This window comes from Pseudophryne corroboree, chromosome 10 (genome assembly GCF_028390025.1).
Source record: "Pseudophryne corroboree isolate aPseCor3 chromosome 10, aPseCor3.hap2, whole genome shotgun sequence".
NCBI lineage: Eukaryota > Metazoa > Chordata > Amphibia > Anura > Myobatrachidae > Pseudophryne > Pseudophryne corroboree.
Window position 1 is genome coordinate 169,393,610 of NC_086453.1, and position 19,987 is coordinate 169,413,596.

A 19,987-nucleotide genomic window follows, 5' to 3' on the forward strand; every position below is an offset into this window, starting at 1 on the left:
GTAGGTGTGCAGTAGTTTAGCAGGTGGTATATATGTAGAGTAGGCAGTATATAATAGGTAAGTAGTAAGGTAGGTGGGCAGTAGGGTAAGTAGACAGTATATAGGTACATAACAGTATTTAGGTACAGTAGTATATATGCAGGTGGTACATGGGTAAGTAGAGAGTAGGCAGTAGGGAGGCATGTTGCAGCATGTAGTATGTAGGCAGGTGATGGGTAAGTAGTAGGTAGGTGAAGGGCATTTCCATTTGTGACACACGACAAATGATTCACTTCAAGAATGATTATTTTTTTCATTAATAAAATATCAGAAGTTCTTCAAACTATGCTAGTTATAAACTATAATCATTCAGTTAACTGTTAAAGTAACAGGGAAATCTAATTCTGTAATTATCAGAATTATACAGGTACAAATATTATGTGACAGACAACACTGAACGGGAACACAAATTCAGGATGAGTATAACTTCCTTCCAAATCTTCCAAAATATGAAACCTACAGTTCCATGACTTAACACTGAGAATGATAGAGTTGTTGGGTAAAGAAGTTAAGAAATTTCAAATATTTGTAAATATTTTATTAAACATTATTCCTGTGACAGACACGGCATAGGAATTGTGACAGACACGACATGTTCCAAAATACTTGCAAAAACCATTTAGATCTGTCAATTAAACTACATCATTATCAAAGCGAACATCTTGAAAATACAGTTTAAGCCTATTATCAAATTGTGGCTCTGGTAAGATTCTTATAATCTGGTGTGTATCATTATGTTAATATAAGGACAATTACATACCTGTAAACGGTTGTCAAATAAGGCACAAAATCACCACAGACTGCCATCTTGAATAAACAATGCTGCCAACTTATGATTTATGAAAAACAGGTGTTTATCATCTTTGGTTTTACAAAATATTAACTTCAGAGAATATAAATTTTCACTGCAAGATTAATTGTGGCCACTTTCAGGAAAAGATGTTCTGGTTGACATAAACATGGAATTACCCTGAATTAGTAGGTAGATATAAGCAGATAATTGGTATCTAGGCAGGTAAGTAAGTAATGCATGTGTGTCTGCATACTACATACATCTGCTCAATTGCAATGCATTTTATTTTATTTTTACAAAATACAAGTAGGTTCATATTGTTAGGAATCTCATAGTTTCTACGCAGGATCAAACAAAATGTGTGAAGGAGCCTAATAGCATGAGCTTTCTCTGGGATCAATTTTATCATGTCCCTTCCCCACGAGGCATGAGCCTTATAGGGGTTATTCAGAGTTGTTAGCAATTGGGCAAAACCATGTTGCTCTGCAGGTGGGGCAGATGTAACATGTGCACCGAGAGTAAGATTTGGGTGGAATGTGTTCAAACTTAAATCTAAATTGCAGTGTAATAATAAAGCAGTCAGTATTTACCATGTACAAAAACAATATACCCCACCCAAATCTAAATCTTTCTGCACTTGTTACATCTGCCCCACCTGCAGGGCAACATGATTTTGCCCAATTGCTAAAACTTTTTGTTTGTTAAAAACCCTGGATAAGCCCCTATGTCCCTGTTGGAAAAATGTGTGTGTCTGGGGGGTGGGGGAGGGGGGGGGGGTGTCAGCAGTTCTCTTTCTGGCACAGGGCACCAAAAAGTTGACCAAGTGCTCAATCTAACCTACTTATTCCTGTTGCAGCTGTTCACACAAGGGATACTCAATCATTAAAATAGACAGACAAGAAAGAAAAATATTTGTCACGGCACTCATTCAAATTGTCCAGTTTTCAATACATTATACAATCTAAATGAGAATTATTAATAAAATTCTTCTCTATAGAAAAAAAGCTGCTTTTTCCAGTAAAATAAAAAGTATCCAGCAAATATATTATTGTAACAATTTATGTTTCATACCGTTTGTAAACGTTTCAATTAACTTGCTACTGTGTATTCAGTGTGCATGAAGATTTTCTAGGAGAAGCAGCTTAAAAATCACATAAACTAAACAGCATAGAATTTATGCTGAAGCACAATTTAAATGTCCATATGTATTGTTCTCTCCATAAATATAGAGAGTGCTCACAGTCCGATTGATCAAAATGGGTGTTAGTGTTTAGATCATACTTGCCTACCTGACCCTGTCCATGAGGGAGAAAATGCTCTGTTCCTGGACTTTCCTGGTAATGTATGATTGCCATCACCTGTGGTGAAACACCTTTCTTATCAATTAACTAGCTCACCACAGGTGATGGCAATCATACATTACTAGGAAAGTCCAGGAACAGAGCATTTTCTCCCTCATGGAGAGGGTCAGGTAGGCAAGTATGGTTTAGATCCAAAATGGCAATTCACCTATGTAATGCTTTTTCAATAGGTTTTGTGGTCTGGCCAGACAATTATTATGCAGTCTATGCAGATGTAGTGATCTCACTACTTTCCGTGTCTCCCCTGCTGCAGGTGATCCTCCCGGCTGCTGGTGCTTATCCGGTATTCACAGCCATCTCTAGGGATCATGCATGTAGTGCTGGAGCTGGTTTCTTTTAACTGCAACGGTATAGCGAACTGGGTGGTGGATGTCCAATGTATTTAACAGCTTAAATATAATAACTGTAGATTATACTCGCAGGTAGAACTGCAACCTTTCAATGTTATTTATTACATCACTGTCAGGCACATGAATATAACAATAAGAAGCTTACCTTATATCCCATACCCCCATGTGAAATGCCGGAACTGAAAGTATGGCACCCACAGATGTCTACTCACCGCATTGATACTCATGACAACCAACCAAAACAATATAATGGCTAAAGGAATAGGTAATGCATATCTGAAACAATATACAAAAAGGAATTCACTGCGCTGGATTTCAGTATATTAACAATCTAGGTGATGTCTGCTTCTCATTTATGGCACAAAACAGATATTTCTCTGACGTCCTAAGTGGATGCTGGGACTCCGTAAGGACCATGGGGAATAGCGGCTCCGCAGGAGACTGGGCACAACTATAAAGAAAGCTTTAGACTACTGGTGTGCACTGGCTCCTCCCACCATGACCCTCCTCCAGACTTCAGTTAGAATCTTGTGCCCGGCTGAGCTGGATGCACACTTGGGGCTCTCCTGAGCTCCTAGAAAGAAAGTATATTTTAGGTTTTTTATTTTACAGTGAGATCTGCTGGCAACAGACTCACTGCAGCGAGGGACTAAGGGGAGAAGAAGCGAACCTACCTAACTGGTGGTAGTTTGGGCTTCTTAGGCTACTGGACACCATTAACTCCAGAGGGATCGACCGCAGGACCCGACCTTGGTGTTCGTTCCCGGAGCCGCGCCGCCGGCCCCCTTACAGAGCCAGAAGCAAGAAGTGTTTCGGAAAATCGGCGGCAGAAGACTTCAGTCTTCAACAAGGTAGCGCACAGCACTGCAGCTGTGCGCCATTGCTCCTCATGCACACCTCACACTCCGGTCACTGATGGGTGCAGGGCGCTGGGGGGGGGCGCCCTGAGGGCAATATAAGACACCTTGGCTGGCAAATCTACACCATATATATAGTCAGGAAGGCTATATAGGTGTAAAAATACCCCTGCCAGAATTCCAGAAAAAGCGGGAGAAGTCCGCCGGAAAAGGGGCGGGGCCAACTCCCTCAGCACACTGGCGCCATTTTTCCCTCACAGCTCCGCTGGAAGGACGCTCCCTGGCTTTCCCCTGCAGTTGTCAAGTTACACAAGGGTAAAAAAGAGAGGGGGGGGCACTAAATTTAGGCGTAGTGTGTGTATATATATATATATATATATATATATATATATATATATATATATATATATATATATATGTATATATAATAAGCAGCTATAAGGGAAAACACTCATTTATAGTGGGATCCCTGTGTTATATAGCGCTCTGGTGTGTGCTGGCATACTCTCTCTCTATCTCCCCAAAGGGCTTTGTGGGGTCCTGTCCTCTGTCAGAGCATTCCCTGTGTGTATGCGGTGTGTCGGTACGGCTGTGTCGACATGTTTGATGAGGAGGCTTATGTGGAGGCGGAGCAGATGCCTATAAATGTGATGTCACCCCCTGCGGGGTCGACACCTAAATGGATGGTGCTGTGGAAGGAATTACGCGACAGTGTCGACTCCTTGCATAAAAGGTTTGACGACATACCAAATGTGGGACAGCCGGCTTCTCAGCCTGTGCCTGCCCAGGCGTCTCAAAAGCCATCAGGGGCTCTAAAACGCCCGTTACCTCAGATGGCAGACACAGATGTTGACACGGATACTGACTCCAGTGTCGACGACGATGAGACTAATGTAACTTCCAATAGGGCCACACGTTACATGATTGAGGCAATGAAAAATGTGTTGCACATTTCTGATGTTACCCCCGGTACCACAAAAAAGGGTATTATGTTTGGAGAGAAAAAACTACAAGTAGCTTTTCCTCCATCTGAGGAGTTAAATGAAGTGTTTGAAGAAGCGTGGGCTTCCCCTGATAAGAAACTGGTAATTTCTAAGAGGTTACTAATGGCGTACCCTTTCCCGCCAGAGGATAGGTGTTATGCACACCAGTGCCAGCAGGAATGTACTGGTGTCTGAACGGAGAGGGATGCAAAACAAATGAACTCACAGACAGACTGGGGAATATGACATTACATACACAGAAGGTGATAGGGTAACAAAATAAACACAAAGTGAACAGAGAAGCCCAAAGGCTAAGAACCTGGGTGTCTCCCTAGTATTAGGAATGCTCAGATGGAAAGAAGCGAGATGTTGTGATTAAATACGTAGAGAACCCGAAATGCTGTTGCTAAGGGCAACAGCAAAACCCTAAAGGGTTACCAACGGGTGTGGCAGTAAACTCCTTGGTCAGAGATGGAATAATAGACACAAGGAGAGTCTCCACAATCCTAGTCCTCACTTGCAGTGCACTGGTTCAGCTTACTGCCACTAAACTGACACCTGAACACCTTGCACAGTGAGAGAGGATTTTGGCAGGCAAGTCTGAGAATACAGCCGCAAACTTGCTAGGTTCACAGAGTAGCAAAAGAACCCCAGCAGGTTAAACGACTGACTCCAGTCTTACTGCTAGGTCTGGATTGGCAGAGTGTAGTACCAAATTCCAAGGCCTATTTGCAGTAAGCAACAAACAAATACAAAGTTACACAGTACTAGCTAACTTTCAGGAACTGACTAACCAACAAAGATTCAGCAGCATCTGCCTAACCTGAGAAGAAGGTTTATATAGCAGGTGCTGTCCACGCCCCACTCAGACCTCACAGACTGTGAGCACAAAAACCAGCACCGGATCCCCTGCCGTGCACAGAGCCTGTAACCACTGCACAGCAAAAGACCCGAACCGGATTATCAGCTACGCTCAGGTTACTCCGCTAGCACTTGTCTCCCGGTTGCCATGACGACGTGGCAGCACAGAGCAGGAGACCCTAACAATAGGGCACGTTGGGAAACATCCCCTAGGGTGGATAAAGCGCTCACACGCTTGTCAAAGAAGGTGGCCCTACCGTCTCCGGATACGGCCGCCCTGAAGGAATCTGCTGATAGAAAGCAGGAGGCTATCCTGAAGTCTATATATACACACACAGGTGTTATACTGAGACCAGCTATTGCTTCAGCATGGATGTGCAGTGCTGCAGCTGCATGGTCAGATTCCCTGTCGGAAAATATTGATACCCTAGACAGGGACACTATATTGCTAACCGTAGAGCATATTAAAGATATTTGCCGGCTGGCATCTAAAATTAGTGCAATGTCCATTTCTGCCAGAAGAGGGTTATGGACTCGGCAGTGGACAGGAGATGCAGATTCCAAAAGGCACATGGAAGTTCTGCCTTATAAGGGTGAGGAGTTGTTCGGGGATGGTCTCTCGGACCTCGTTTCCACAGCAACAGCTGGGAAGTCTACATTTTTACCCCATGTTCCCTCACAGCCAAAGAAAGCACCGTATTATCAGGTACAGTCCTTTCGGCCCAATAGGGGCAAGCTAGTTAAGGGCGCGTCCTTTCTGCCCAGAGGCAGAGGTAGGGGGAAAAAGCTGCAGCATACAGCCAGTTCCCAGGAGCAAAAGTCCTCCCCCGCTTCCTCTAAGTCCGCAGCATGACGCTGGGGCTCCACAGGCGGAGCCAGGTACGGTGGGGGCCCGTCTCAAATATTTCAGCAATCAGTGTAGTATCTCAGGGGTACAAGGTGGAATTCGAGACGTCTCCCCCCCCCCCCCCCCCCCCCCGCCGTTTCCTCAAATCTGCCTTACCAACCACTCCCTCACGCAGGGAGGCAGTGTTACAGGCAATTCACAAGCTGTATTCACAACAGGTGATAGTAAAGGTGCCCTTACTTCAACAAGGATTCCACAATGTTTGTGATACCGAAACCGGACGGTTCGGTGAGACCCATTTGAAATTTGAAATCCTTGAACACATATATAAAAAAATTCAAGTTCAAGATGGAATCGCTCAGGGCGGTTATTGCAAGCCTGGACGAGGGGGATTACATGGTATCACTGGACATCAAGGATGCTTACCTGCATGTCCCCATTTACCATCCTCACCAGGAGTACCTCAGATTTGTGGTACAGGATTGTCATTACCAATTCCAGACGTTGCCGTTCGGTCTATCCACGGCTCCGAGGGTCTTTACCAAGGTAATGGCCGCAATGATGATACTCCTTCGAAAGAAGGGAGTTTTAATTATCCCGTACTTGGACGATCTCCTAATAAAGGCGAGGTCCAGGGAGCAGTTGTTGGTCGGGGTAGCACTATCTCGGGAGGTGCTACAACAGCACGGCTGGATTCTAAATATCCCAAAGTCACAGCTGGTCCGTACGACACGTCTACTGTTCCTGGGGATGGTTCTGGACACAGAACAGAAAAAAGTGTTTCTCCCGGAGGAGAAGGCCAAGGAGCTGTCATCTCTAGTCAGAGGCCTCCTAAAACCAAAACAGGTGTCGGTGCATCACTGCACGCGGATCCTGGGAAAGATGGTAGCTTCCTACGAAGCAATTCCATTCGGCAGGTTCCATGCAAGAACCTTTCAGTGGGATCTGTTGGACAAGTGGTCCGGATCGCATCTTCAGATGCATCGGCTGATAACCCTGTCTCCAAGGAAAAGGGTGTCTCTGCTGTGGTGGCTGCAGAGTGCTCATCTTCAAGAGGGCCGCAGATTCGGCATACAGGACTGGGTACTGGTGACCACGGATGCCAGCCTTCGAGGCTGGGGGGCAGTCACACAGGGAAGAAACTTCCAAGGACTATGGTCAAGTCAGGAGGCTTCCCTGCACATAAATATTCTGGAACTAAGGGCCATTTACAATGCCCTAAGTCAGGCAAAACCCCTGCTTCAAAACCAGCCGGTACTGATCCAGTCAGACAACATCACGGCAGTCGCCCATGTAAACCGACAGGGCGGCACGAGAAGCAGGACGGCGATGGCAGAAGCCACAAGGATTCTCCGATGGGCGGAAAATCACGTGTTAGCACTGTCAGCAGTGTTCATTCCGGGAGTGGACAACTGGGAAGCAGACTTCCTCAGCAGGCACGACCTCCACCCGGGAGAGTGGGGTATTCATCCAGAAGTCTTCCAAATGATTGTAAACCGTTGGGAAAGGCCACAGGTGGACATGATGGCGTCCCGCCTCAACAAAAAGCTAGAAAAGTATTGCGCCAGGTCAAGAGACCCGCAGGCGATAGCTGTGGATTCTCTAGTGACACCGTGGGTGTACCGGTCGGTTTATGTGTTCCTTCCTCTTCCTCTCATACCAAAGGTACTGAGGATAATAAGGAGAAGAGGAGTAAGAACTATACTCATTGTTCCGGATTGGCCAAGAAGAGCTTGGTACCCGGAACTTCAAGAAATGATCTCAGAGGACCCATGGCCTCTGCCGCTCAGACAGGACCTGCTGCAGCAGGGGCCCTGTCTGTTCTAAGACTTACCGCGGCTGCGTTTGACGGCATGGCGGTTGAACACCGGATCCTGAAGGAAAAGGGCATTCCGTAGGAAGTCATTCCTACGCTGATTAAAGCTAGGAAAGAAGTAACGGCTAACCATTATCACCGCATATGGCGTAAATATGTTGCGTGGTGCGAGGCCAGGAAGGCACCAACGGAAGAATTTCAGCTGGGCCGTTTCCTGCACTTTCTACAGTCAGGGGTGACTATGGGCCTAAAATTGGGTTCCATTAAGGTCCAGATTTCGGCTCTATCGATTTTCTTCCAGAGAGAACTGGCTTCACTACCTGAAGTTCAAACTTTTGTTAAGGGAGTGCTGCATATTCAGCCCCCTTTTGTGCCTCCAGTGGCACCTTGGGATCTCAACGTGGTGTTGGATTTCCTAAAGTCACATTGGTTTGAGCCACTTAAGACCGTGGAATTGAAATATCTCACGTGGAAAGTGGTCATGTTGTTGGCCTTGGCTTCGGCCAGGCGTGTATCAGAATTGGCGGCTTTGTCATGTAAAAGCCCTTATCTGATTTTCCATATGGATAGGGCAGAATTGAGGACTCGTCCCCAATTTCTCCCTAAGGTGGTATCAGCTTTTCATCTGAACCAACCTATCGTGGTGCCTGCGGCTACTAAAGACTTGGAGGCTTCCAAGTTGTTGGACGTAGTCAGGGCCTTGAAAATGTATGTTTCCAGGACGGCTGGAGTCAGGAAGACTGACTCGCTATTTATCCTGTACGCGCCCAACAAGTTGGGTGCACCTGCTTCAAAGCAGACTATTGCTCGCTGGATCTGTAGTACGATTCAGCTTGCACATTCTGCGGTTGGACTGCCGCATCCTAAATCAGTGAAAGCCCATTCCACGAGGAAGGTGGGCTCTTCTTGGGCGGCTGCCCGAGGGGTCTCGGCTTTACAACTTTGCAGAGCAGCTACTTGGTCAGGGGCAAACACGTTTGCTAAATTCTACAAATTTGATACCCTGGCTGAGGAGGACCTTGAGTTCTCTCATTCGGTGCTGCAGAGTCATCCGCACTCTCCCGCCCGTTTGGGAGCTTTGGTATAATCCCCATGGTCCTTACGGAAGTCCCAGCATCCACTAGGACGTCAGAGAAAATAAGAATTTACTTACCGATAATTCTATTTCTCGTAGTCCGTAGTGGATGCTGGGCGCCCATCCCAAGTGCGGATTGTCTGCAATACTTGTATATAGTTATTGTTACAAAAATATCGGGTTGTTTATTGTTGTGAGCCATCTTTTCAGAGGCTCCTACGTTTATCATACTGTTAACTGGGTTCAGATCACAGGTTGTACGGTGTGATTGGTGTGGCCACTATCTCCGTTGATAGGACACTGAGCTCCTGAGGGTGTTGATCGTTAGCCCCCGAGGCGACCGCTCAATCCCGCAGCATGCCACCAACCCCTAATAGAGCCAGAAGATAGCGGTAGTGAGTGTGTCAGACTTTTGTAAAGGGGGTACTGCATATACAGCCTCCCTTTGTGCCTCCAGTGGCACCCTGGGATCTCAATGTGGTTTTGGGATTCCTAAAATCACATTGGTTCGAACCACTTGCCACAGTGGATTTAAAATATCTCACATGGAAAGTGGTAATGCTGTTAGCCCTGGCTTCAGCCAGGCGCGTATCAGAATTGGCGGCTTTATCCTATAAAAGCCCTTACCTGATATTTCATTCGGATAGGGCGGAATTGAGGAATCATCCTCAATTTCTCCCTAAGGTGGTTTCAGCGTTTCACATGAACCAACCTATTGTGGTACCTGCGGCTACTAGGGACTTGGAGGACTCCAAGTTGCTGGACGTAGTCAGGGCCCTGAAAATATATGTTTCCAGGACGGCTGGAGTCAGAAAATCTGACTCGCTGTTTATACTGTATGCACCCAACAAGCTGGGTGCTCCTGCTTCTAAGCAGACGATTGCTCGTTGGATTTGTAATACAATTCAGCTTGCACATTCTGTGGCAGGCCTGCCACAGCCAAAATCTGTTAAAGCCCATTCCACAAGGAAGGTGGGCTCATCTTGGGTGGCTGCCCGAGGGGTCTCGGCTTTACAACTTTGCCGAGCAGCTACTTGGTCAGGGGCAAACACGTTTGCTAAATTCTACAAATTTGATACCCTGGCTGAGGAGGACCTTGAGTTCTCTCATTCGGTGCTGCAGAGTCATCCGCACTCTCCCGCCCGTTTGGGAGCTTTGGTATAATCCCCATGGTCCTTACGGAAGTCCCAGCATCCACTAGGACGTCAGAGAAAATAAGAATTTACTTACCGATAATTCTATTTCTCGTAGTCCGTAGTGGATGCTGGGCGCCCATCCCAAGTGCGGATTGTCTGCAATACTTGTATATAGTTATTGTTACAAAAATATCGGGTTGTTTATTGTTGTGAGCCATCTTTTCAGAGGCTCCTACGTTTATCATACTGTTAACTGGGTTCAGATCACAGGTTGTACGGTGTGATTGGTGTGGCTGGTATGAGTCTTACCCGGGATTCAAAATCCTTCCTTATTATGTACGCTCGTCCGGGCACAGTATCCTAACTGAGGCTTGGAGGAGGGTCATAGGGGGAGGAGCCAGTGCACACCAGCTAGTCTAAAGCTTTTACTTTTGTGCCCAGTCTCCTGCGGAGCCGCTATTCCCCATGGTCCTTACGGAAGTCCCAGCATCCACTACGGACTACGAGAAATAGAATTATCGGTAAGTAAATTCTTATTTTTATAAAGATCATATGATTTTAATACAAAAATTGTCACAATGAGCAATTATACGAGCATATAAAATAAAATGGTATACATAAGTTTCTCAGCTTGGCCAAGCTGCAACAATTACAACACAATGTAACTGATTAAAAACACACAACAATGTAGCTTATATATTGAGAGTGCCGAACAGGTATATAGTGTTCATTTTGGCACCCAACATCTTTCAAAATCCGTGTCGTTCCTCTTTCCTTCCTGGGGTTTCTCTCTCTGCTGTGATGCTTCTCAGCACACTCTGATCTGTTAATCAGTGCTGTGATACACACCTGTGTGTGCTGAGAAGCACCAGAGCAGAGAGCGACACCCCAGGCAGGAAAGAGGGACTGCACAGGATTTGAAAGGTGCAGGGTGCTAGAATGAACACTAGGTATACATCCTTGATAAAAGTTTAACTCTACGGCAAGGTCTCTTATGCGGTGGTATGTTTAATACTGGCTTCCCAGCAAAGACTTTAGTAATATCGATGCTGTAGAAAAAGTAAAAATAATGGAGATATTACCCTTTTGGTTGAAACATTATAACTAGCTCCAACAGATACCATTGGTAACATAGCATTTTGCTTAAGTGCAGTATAGTCCGTCAATTCTCTAGCTGTTGGGACAGTTGCAAAGTCTCGTAAAGATGCAGGTCAGTAGCACCAGCTGGATCAATTAGTCACCCCGCTCGGGGGGGTTGATTTCGGATGGCACTCTATGTGCAGTAATGAGCCTCCCGTTTAAACTGTGAGTACGCTGACTCTGGCGGACGTGTGGCGGGTCCCGTTGAGCCACTGTAGGGGACCACTCCTCTCAGGAAGCTGATCTTAGATGGCGCACTGTGTGCTTAATGAGCCATCCGTTTAGACTCTGAGTATGCTGTCTCTGGCAGATTTGTGGCTGGTCCCGTTGAACCGATGTAGGGGATCATGGATCAGGACTCTGCTGGTAATTGGTATGCTCTGTGTAGTAAGATCAACGCGTTTCGTTCCTCACTTACTGGGAACTTTTTCAAGAACTTGAAAATGTTCCCAGTAAGAGAACGAAACCAGCAGAGACCTGATTCGTGATCCCCTACAGCAGTTCAACGGGACCAGCCACACATGCGCCAGAGACAGCATACTCGGAGTCTAAATGGACGGCTCATTACTGCACACAGATCGCCATCCGAGACCAGCGTCCTGAGCGGGGTGATTTATTGATCTTATCACACGGTGCATACCGACTATTAATAAAGACTTGATCCGTGACCCCCTACAGTAGTTCAACGGGATCCGCCAGAGACGGCGTACTGAGAGTTTAAACGGATGGCTCACTACTGCACCCAGAGCGCCATCAGAGATCAGCGTCCTGAGTGGGGTGATTCATTGATGCAGCCCTGCAGCATTACTGGACTGTCCCAACGGCTGGAGAATTGACTGACTATACCGCACTTAAACAAATAGCTACATTAACCAATGGTATCTGCTGGAGCTGGTTACAATGTTTCAGTGAAAATGGTAATATCTCCATTATTTTTACTTTTTCATTTTTTTCTAAGGTATCAGTATTACTAAAGGCTTTGCTGGGACTCCAGCATTAAACATACCACCGCATAAGAGACCTTGCCGTAGAGTGGAGGTTCTCAAACTCGGTCCTCAAGGCACCCGAACAGTCCAGGATTTAGGTATATCCATTAGCTCATCACAGATGGTTAAATCAAATTGACTGAGGTGCTAATTAAGTCACCTGTGGACAAGCATGGATACATTTAAAACCTGGACCATTGGGGTGCCTTGAGGACCGCATTTGGGAACCTCTGCTGTAAAGTTTAACTTTTATCAAGGATATATACCTGTTCGGCACTATCAATATATAAGCTACATTGTTGTGTGTTTTTAAACTGTTACTTTGTGTTGTAATTGTTGCAGCTTGGCCAAGATGAGAAACTTATGTATACCATTTTATTATATATGCTCGTATAATTGCTCATTGTGACAATTTTTAATTAAAATCATATGATCTTTATAAATATCTGTTATGTGCCATTAATGAGAAGCAGACGTCACCTACTGTAGATTGTTAATACAGGTTGAGTATCCCATATACAAAATGCTTGGGACCAGAAGTATTTTGGATATGGGATTTTTCCGTATTTTGGAATAATTGCATACCATAATGAGATATCATAGTGATGGGACCTAAATCTAAGCACAGAATGCATTTATGTTACATATACACCATATATACAAAGCCTGAAGGTAATTTTAGCCAATATTTTTTATAACTTTGTGCATTAAACAAAGTGTGTCTACATTCACACAATTCATTTATGTTTCATATACACCTTATATACACAGCCTGAAGGTCATTAAATGCAATATTTTTAATAACTTTATGTATTAAACAAAGTTTGTGTACATTGAGTCATCAAAAAACAAAGGTTTCACTCTCTCACTCTCACTCAAAAAATTCCGTATTTCGGAATATTCCGTATTTCGGAATATTTGGATATGGGATACTCAACCTGTATACTGAAAACCAGCACAGTGAATTCCTTTCTGTATACAGGTTGAGTATCCCTTATCCAAAATGCTTGGAACCAGAAGTATTTTATATATCGTATTTTTCCGTATTTTGGAATAACTGCATACCATAATGAGATATCATGGCGATGGGACCCAAGTCTAAGCACATAATGCATTAATGTTTCATATACACAGTATACAAAAAGCCTGAAGGTCATTTTAGCCAATATTTTTAATAACTTTTTGCATTAAACAAAGTGTGTGTACATTCACACAATTCATTTGTGTTTCATATACACAATATGCACACAGACTGAAGGTCTTATAATACAATTATTTTTTTTTACTTTGTGTATTAAACAAAATTTGTGTACATTGAGCCATCAGAAAACAAAGGTTTCACTATCTCACTCAAATAATTCCGTATATTTGGATATGTATACTCAACCTGTATGTTTTCATTTTAAAAAAAGCATCCACCAGGCTTTTTTTTTTCTTTTTCACCAACTGCAGGTTGCAAATGGCTGTTTTAGCAGCCACCTTTAAAATTCATTGTGTATTGACATTACTAAATTTACCAGCGCCTGGAAGTTTGAACAGAGTAATCTGTCATTAATCTTTTTTGTACTTTTATCTAAAGCAATGTATAACTCCACACTCCAGGAATACATAATATCAAAGGCTACAATATCCTGATACTGTACATCATCACATTGATCTCAATTAAAAGGCCCAGTACAAAAGAAGAATCCATACAACAGAACAGCAAACAGTGATATACTGTTTATAAAACACGTACACAGAGTACAACTATAATGTGTGTGCATAATGTAAAATATATATACAGGTACAGTATCTCTTATCCAAAATGCTTGGGACCAGAGGTATTTTGGATATCGGATTTTTTCGTATTTTGGAATAATTGCATCCCATAATGAGATATCATGGTGATGGGACCTAAGTCTAAGCACAGAATGCATTTATGTTTCATATACACATTATACACACAGCCTGAAGGTCATTTTAGCCAATATTTTTTATAATTTTGTGCATTAAACAAAGTGTGTCTGCATTCACGCAATTCATTTATGTTTCATATACACCTTATACACACAGCCTGAAGGTCATTTAATACAATATTTTTAATAACTTTGTGTATTAAACAAAGTTTGTGTACATTGAGCCATCAAAAAACAAAGGTTTCACTATCTCGCTCTCACTCAAAAAAGTCCGTATTCCGGAATATTCCGTATTTCGGAATATTTGGATATGGGATACTCAACCTGTGTGTGTATATATATATATATATATATATATATATATATTTCCAAAAAGATCGTACACATGAATCTTTCAAGAAAGTTCACTATGTGTGCAGGGACAGCTATAATTGATATGTCAGAATCCAAACAATTCACTTCCTAGAGCTTGCAGGGAAGAACCAGCACACCTTTGCACATAGCCAACCTGGCAAAACCCTGAGGAAGGAGACCTGAAACAACAGCTGTTGGGACATGCTGAAATGCTCCAGCAAAGAAGATTCAGAGCACAGCTCCCCACACTGACAGTGACATGCTGCAAGTATATGATGTTTACCCTGGATCATGTTTATGACATATAGCAGCATGAATATAGTTTATGCTTCTAACAGGATGATTAAATAAGTGTTTGGCTTTGTGCAAAGGTGTGTTTGTTCATCCGTGCAAGTTCCAGGAAGTGGATTGTTTGGATTCTTATATATATGTGTTATGCAGATATTGATTGTCTGGTATGCACAGTGAACAGGAAGTGATGTTGTTTCTACTTCCGGGTGCCCGGGGTTATAACCCCTGGTGCTGAGACGGTGTTTGTGGAGCCATGTGCATTGTGACAGCATGATATCGGCCATGTGAGTATTTGCACTTCTGTGTTTATCACTATTGTTTAAAGGTTACACTCCAGGTTGTTGACAGGAAATATGTATTGTTTTATACCCTAGTGATCTGTCTGAATTATTGGAAACCATTAAATAGAATGCTTGGATACAGATGTATATTGGAAAGATCACCTGGACATAGTGAGTAGTTAGAGGTTGTGATATCTGTGTACTGCTCTATTGCATATTTGTATAGTCAATGGCTTTGCTCCCCTTTTGTTTATAGGGAGAGCCGATCATATTAAGAAGTAACAAGTTGATAAATGTGGAGGCACGGCTACCAGAGTATGTGATTACTTGTGTATTATTTTTCTGTTAGTTGAACCTAGCGCTGTTTCTTTCCCTATACCCCTGATATTTTGTATATTGATTTTAGATGCATTTGGGTCGCCCACCTGTTGATTGGACAGGTGTTATTTGGACATCTCCCAAAAAGATTGGTTTATGTAAGCCCTTTAGTCTGTTGACCCCACATGGGTGGCCACTGAAGTATGTTTGTATTTACCCACCGGGCTTTAGGTGTATTGGATGAGTGCACTATGAGTGTGCTTTGGCTAGTAAAGAAGTATTTATTTTGCAACAATGGGGCCTGTGAGGCACTGAGTGTGTTTTTATGTTCATATCTTTTCTAGATCTCTATTGATGTTGTAATACTTACATCTGTGAATTTTCTGAACCTTCACCGAATCTGCCTATCTTGAAAAAGACCCAGATATAGGGTCGAAACGTCGATCAAGGGCGAGTTGGTGCAACAGATGATCCAACAATTAAACTATGGAACTATTTTATGAGATATGACTTTATGTATGTCTTTTTTATTTTTGTGAGTGCCCCTTCCACTTTGGTGGAATTCCAGTATTATATATACAGGTTGAGTGTCCCATATCCAAATATTCCAAAATACGGAATATTCCGAAATACGGACTTTTTTGAGTGAAAGTGAGATAGTGAATCCTTTGTTTTCTGATGGCTCAATGTACACAAACTTTGTTTAATACACAAACTTATTAAAATATTGTATTAAATGACCTTCAGGTTGTGTGTATAAGGTGTATATGGAACATAAATGTATTGTGTGAATGTACACACACTGTTTAATGCACAAAGTTATAAAAAATATTGGCTAAAATTACTATCAGGCTGTGTGTATAAGGTGTATATGTAACATAAATGCATTCTGTGCTTAGATTTAGGTCCCATCACCATGATATCTCATTATGGTATGCAATTATTCCAAAACACGGAAAAATCCCATATCCAAAATACCTCTGGTCCCAAGCATTTTGGATAAGGGAGACTCAACCTGTGTGTATATATATATATATATATATATATATATATATATATACTTAATACTACATAAAAGATCACCAACCTAAATAATAGTTAAAGGCTTTTGAGTGCTAAAATACCAAGTCTAGAAATCCATCTGGACTTGCATTGAAGTAGTTTGAGAGCTATCCCCACCCCTAAAAGACAGGGTAGTATGATCAATCACCATGTATCTCAGGGCTACCAAACTCTGAGTGGCATGGGCAAAGTGCCATGCCAAAGGCTGGTCACCCTGTCCAGATTCAGTTGCTGAACTAATGGCTGAACAGTGACCTGCCGTCCTGTCAGTCTTGCTGACATAGCTGAGTCCCAACAATTGACTAAATAGACAATGAAACAGGTAGTACACGTAACCCTGTGTCAAATATAAAATCTCATTCCACTGTGTGGATGACAAAACTGTCTCCAGATATTAAATAGTGGCAAATTAAACCATTTTCTCTTACATCCTAGAGGATGCTGGGGTCCACATTAGTACCATGGGGTATAGGTGGGTCCACCAGGAGCCATTGGCACTTTTAAGAGTTTGAGAGTGTGGACTGGCTCCTTCCTCTATGCCCCTCCTACCAGACTCAGTTTAGAAAATGTGCCCGGAGGAGCCGGTCACAGCTAGGGGAGCTCTTCTGAGCTTTTCTAGTAAAGTTTAATGTAAGAGTTGTTTTTTTTTTTTACAGGAGGCTGTTGGCAACAGCCTGCCTGCAGCATGGGACCAAGGAAGGGAGCAGTGTCCGCCCTGCGGGGTTTGAGCCACTGACTTCGCTGACTGGACACTGAGCTCCTGAGGGGTCTGAACGGTCTCAGCCACAGGGGAACTGCTCGCCCCAGCAGCATGCCGCCGACCCCTTACACAGTTGAAGAGAGTGGTGAGTTAGTCATGGACCCCCCTAGCAGGTGGGGGGCCGGTGTGAAGATGGCGGCAATGGGGAGGGAGCGCGGTATTATCCTGGGCCAGCGCTTACCCCCCACACAGGAATAAAAACCTGCTTCAGGTACCCCAAAGTCCTCCGCAGCGGGTGTTTCTTCTGCGGGACAAGACGTTTGTGACCCAATCCATGGTCCGGGATGTCTTGAAGCCACCCCGGGTATCGGTTCATCAATGCATTTGCCTATTGGGAAAGATGGTAGCCTCCTATGAGGCTCTCCAGTACGGGAGGTTCCATGCTCGGCCCTTCCAACTGGATCCCCTGGACAAGTGGTCGGGATCTCACCTCCACATGCATCAGAGAATTCATCTGTCGCCAAGGGCAAGGATTACTCTCCTCTGGTGGCTCCTATTGCCTCACCTCCTAGAAGGATGCGAGCCTCCAGGGCTGGGGACCAGTCACTCAAGGAGTATCCTTCCAAGGACGGTGGTCAAGCCTGGAAGCCGGCCTGCCCCTCAACATCTTGGAACTAAGAGCCGTCTACAACGGTCAAATCGGGCCATCCAAGTGCAGTCTGCCTCTATGCCCCTCCTACCAGACTCAGTTTAGAAAATGTGCCCGGAGGAGCCGGTCAAAGCTAGGGGAGCTCCTAGAGCTTCTTTTTTTTTTTTTAAGACTAATAGGCATAGGGAGGCTGCTGGCAAAAGCCTCACTGTTTCTTGGGACTTAGGAGGGGGGGGGGTAGTGTCCAACCCTCAGAGGTTAATGGCCACTATCTCCGTTGATAGGACACTGAGCTCCTGAGGGTGTTGATCGTTAGCCCCCGAGGCGACCGCTCAATCCCGCAGCATGCCACCAACCCCTAATAGAGCCAGAAGATAGCGGTAGTGAGTGTGTCAGACTTTTGTAAAGGGGGTACTGCATATACAGCCTCCCTTTGTGCCTCCAGTGGCACCCTGGGATCTCAATGTGGTTTTGGGATTCCTAAAATCACATTGGTTCGAACCACTTGCCACAGTGGATTTAAAATATCTCACATGGAAAGTGGTAATGCTGTTAGCCCTGGCTTCAGCCAGGCGCGTATCAGAATTGGCGGCTTTATCCTATAAAAGCCCTTACCTGATATTTCATTCGGATAGGGCGGAATTGAGGAATCATCCTCAATTTCTCCCTAAGGTGGTTTCAGCGTTTCACATGAACCAACCTATTGTGGTACCTGCGGCTACTAGGGACTTGGAGGACTCCAAGTTGCTGGACGTAGTCAGGGCCCTGAAAATATATGTTTCCAGGACGGCTGGAGTCAGAAAATCTGACTCGCTGTTTATACTGTATGCACCCAACAAGCTGGGTGCTCCTGCTTCTAAGCAGACGATTGCTCGTTGGATTTGTAATACAATTCAGCTTGCACATTCTGTGGCAGGCCTGCCACAGCCAAAATCTGTTAAAGCCCATTCCACAAGGAAGGTGGGCTCATCTTGGGTGGCTGCCCGAGGGGTCTCGGCTTTACAACTTTGCCGAGCAGCTACTTGGTCAGGGGCAAACACGTTTGCTAAATTCTACAAATTTGATACCCTGGCTGAGGAGGACCTTGAGTTCTCTCATTCGGTGCTGCAGAGTCATCCGCACTCTCCCGCCCGTTTGGGAGCTTTGGAATAATCCCCATGGTCCTTACGGAAGTCCCAGCATCCACTAGGACGTCAGAGAAAATAAGAATTTACTTACCGATAATTCTATTTCTCGTAGTCCGTAGTGGATGCTGGGCGCCCATCCCAAGTGCGGATTGTCTGCAATACTTGTATATAGTTATTGTTACAAAAATATCGGGTTGTTTATTGTTGTGAGCCATCTTTTCAGAGGCTCCTACGTTTATCATACTGTTAACTGGGTTCAGATCACAGGTTGTACGGTGTGATTGGTGTGGCTGGTATGAGTCTTACCCGGGATTCAAAATCCTTCCTTATTATGTACGCTCGTCCGGGCACAGTATCCTAACTGAGGCTTGGAGGAGGGTCATAGGGGGAGGAGCCAGTGCACACCAGCTAGTCTAAAGCTTTTACTTTTGTGCCCAGTCTCCTGCGGAGCCGCTATTCCCCATGGTCCTTACGGAAGTCCCAGCATCCACTACGGACTACGAGAAATAGAATTATCGGTAAGTAAATTCTTATTTTTATAAAGATCATATGATTTTAATACAAAAATTGTCACAATGAGCAATTATACGAGCATATAAAATAAAATGGTATACATAAGTTTCTCAGCTTGGCCAAGCTGCAACAATTACAACACAATGTAACTGATTAAAAACACACAACAATGTAGCTTATATATTGAGAGTGCCGAACAGGTATATAGTGTTCATTTTGGCACCCAACATCTTTCAAAATCCGTGTCGTTCCTCTTTCCTTCCTGGGGTTTCTCTCTCTGCTGTGATGCTTCTCAGCACACTCTGATCTGTTAATCAGTGCTGTGATACACACCTGTGTGTGCTGAGAAGCACCAGAGCAGAGAGCGACCCCCCAGGCAGGAAAGAGGGACTGCACAGGATTTGAAAGGTGCAGGGTGCTAGAATGAACACTAGGTATACATCCTTGATAAAAGTTTAACTCTACGGCAAGGTCTCTTATGCGGTGGTATGTTTAATACTGGCTTCCCAGCAAAGACTTTAGTAATATCGATGCTGTAGAAAAAGTAAAA

At 44.2% G+C, this 19,987-nt stretch overlaps 1 protein-coding gene and 1 long non-coding RNA gene across 9 annotated transcripts in view; both read left to right on the top strand.

The window, feature by feature from the left end:
• Nucleotides 1–19,987, top strand: part of KAZN (kazrin, periplakin interacting protein) — an 847,756-nt gene that overhangs the window by 159,552 nt on the left and 668,217 nt on the right. The gene's annotated exons all lie outside the window — the stretch shown is intronic.
• LOC134965122 (uncharacterized) lies at nucleotides 15,000–15,371 on the top strand. The gene is made up of 3 exons (XR_010188331.1): nucleotides 15,000–15,071; nucleotides 15,162–15,239; nucleotides 15,325–15,371. It is a non-coding gene; the product is annotated as an uncharacterized LOC134965122 (long non-coding RNA).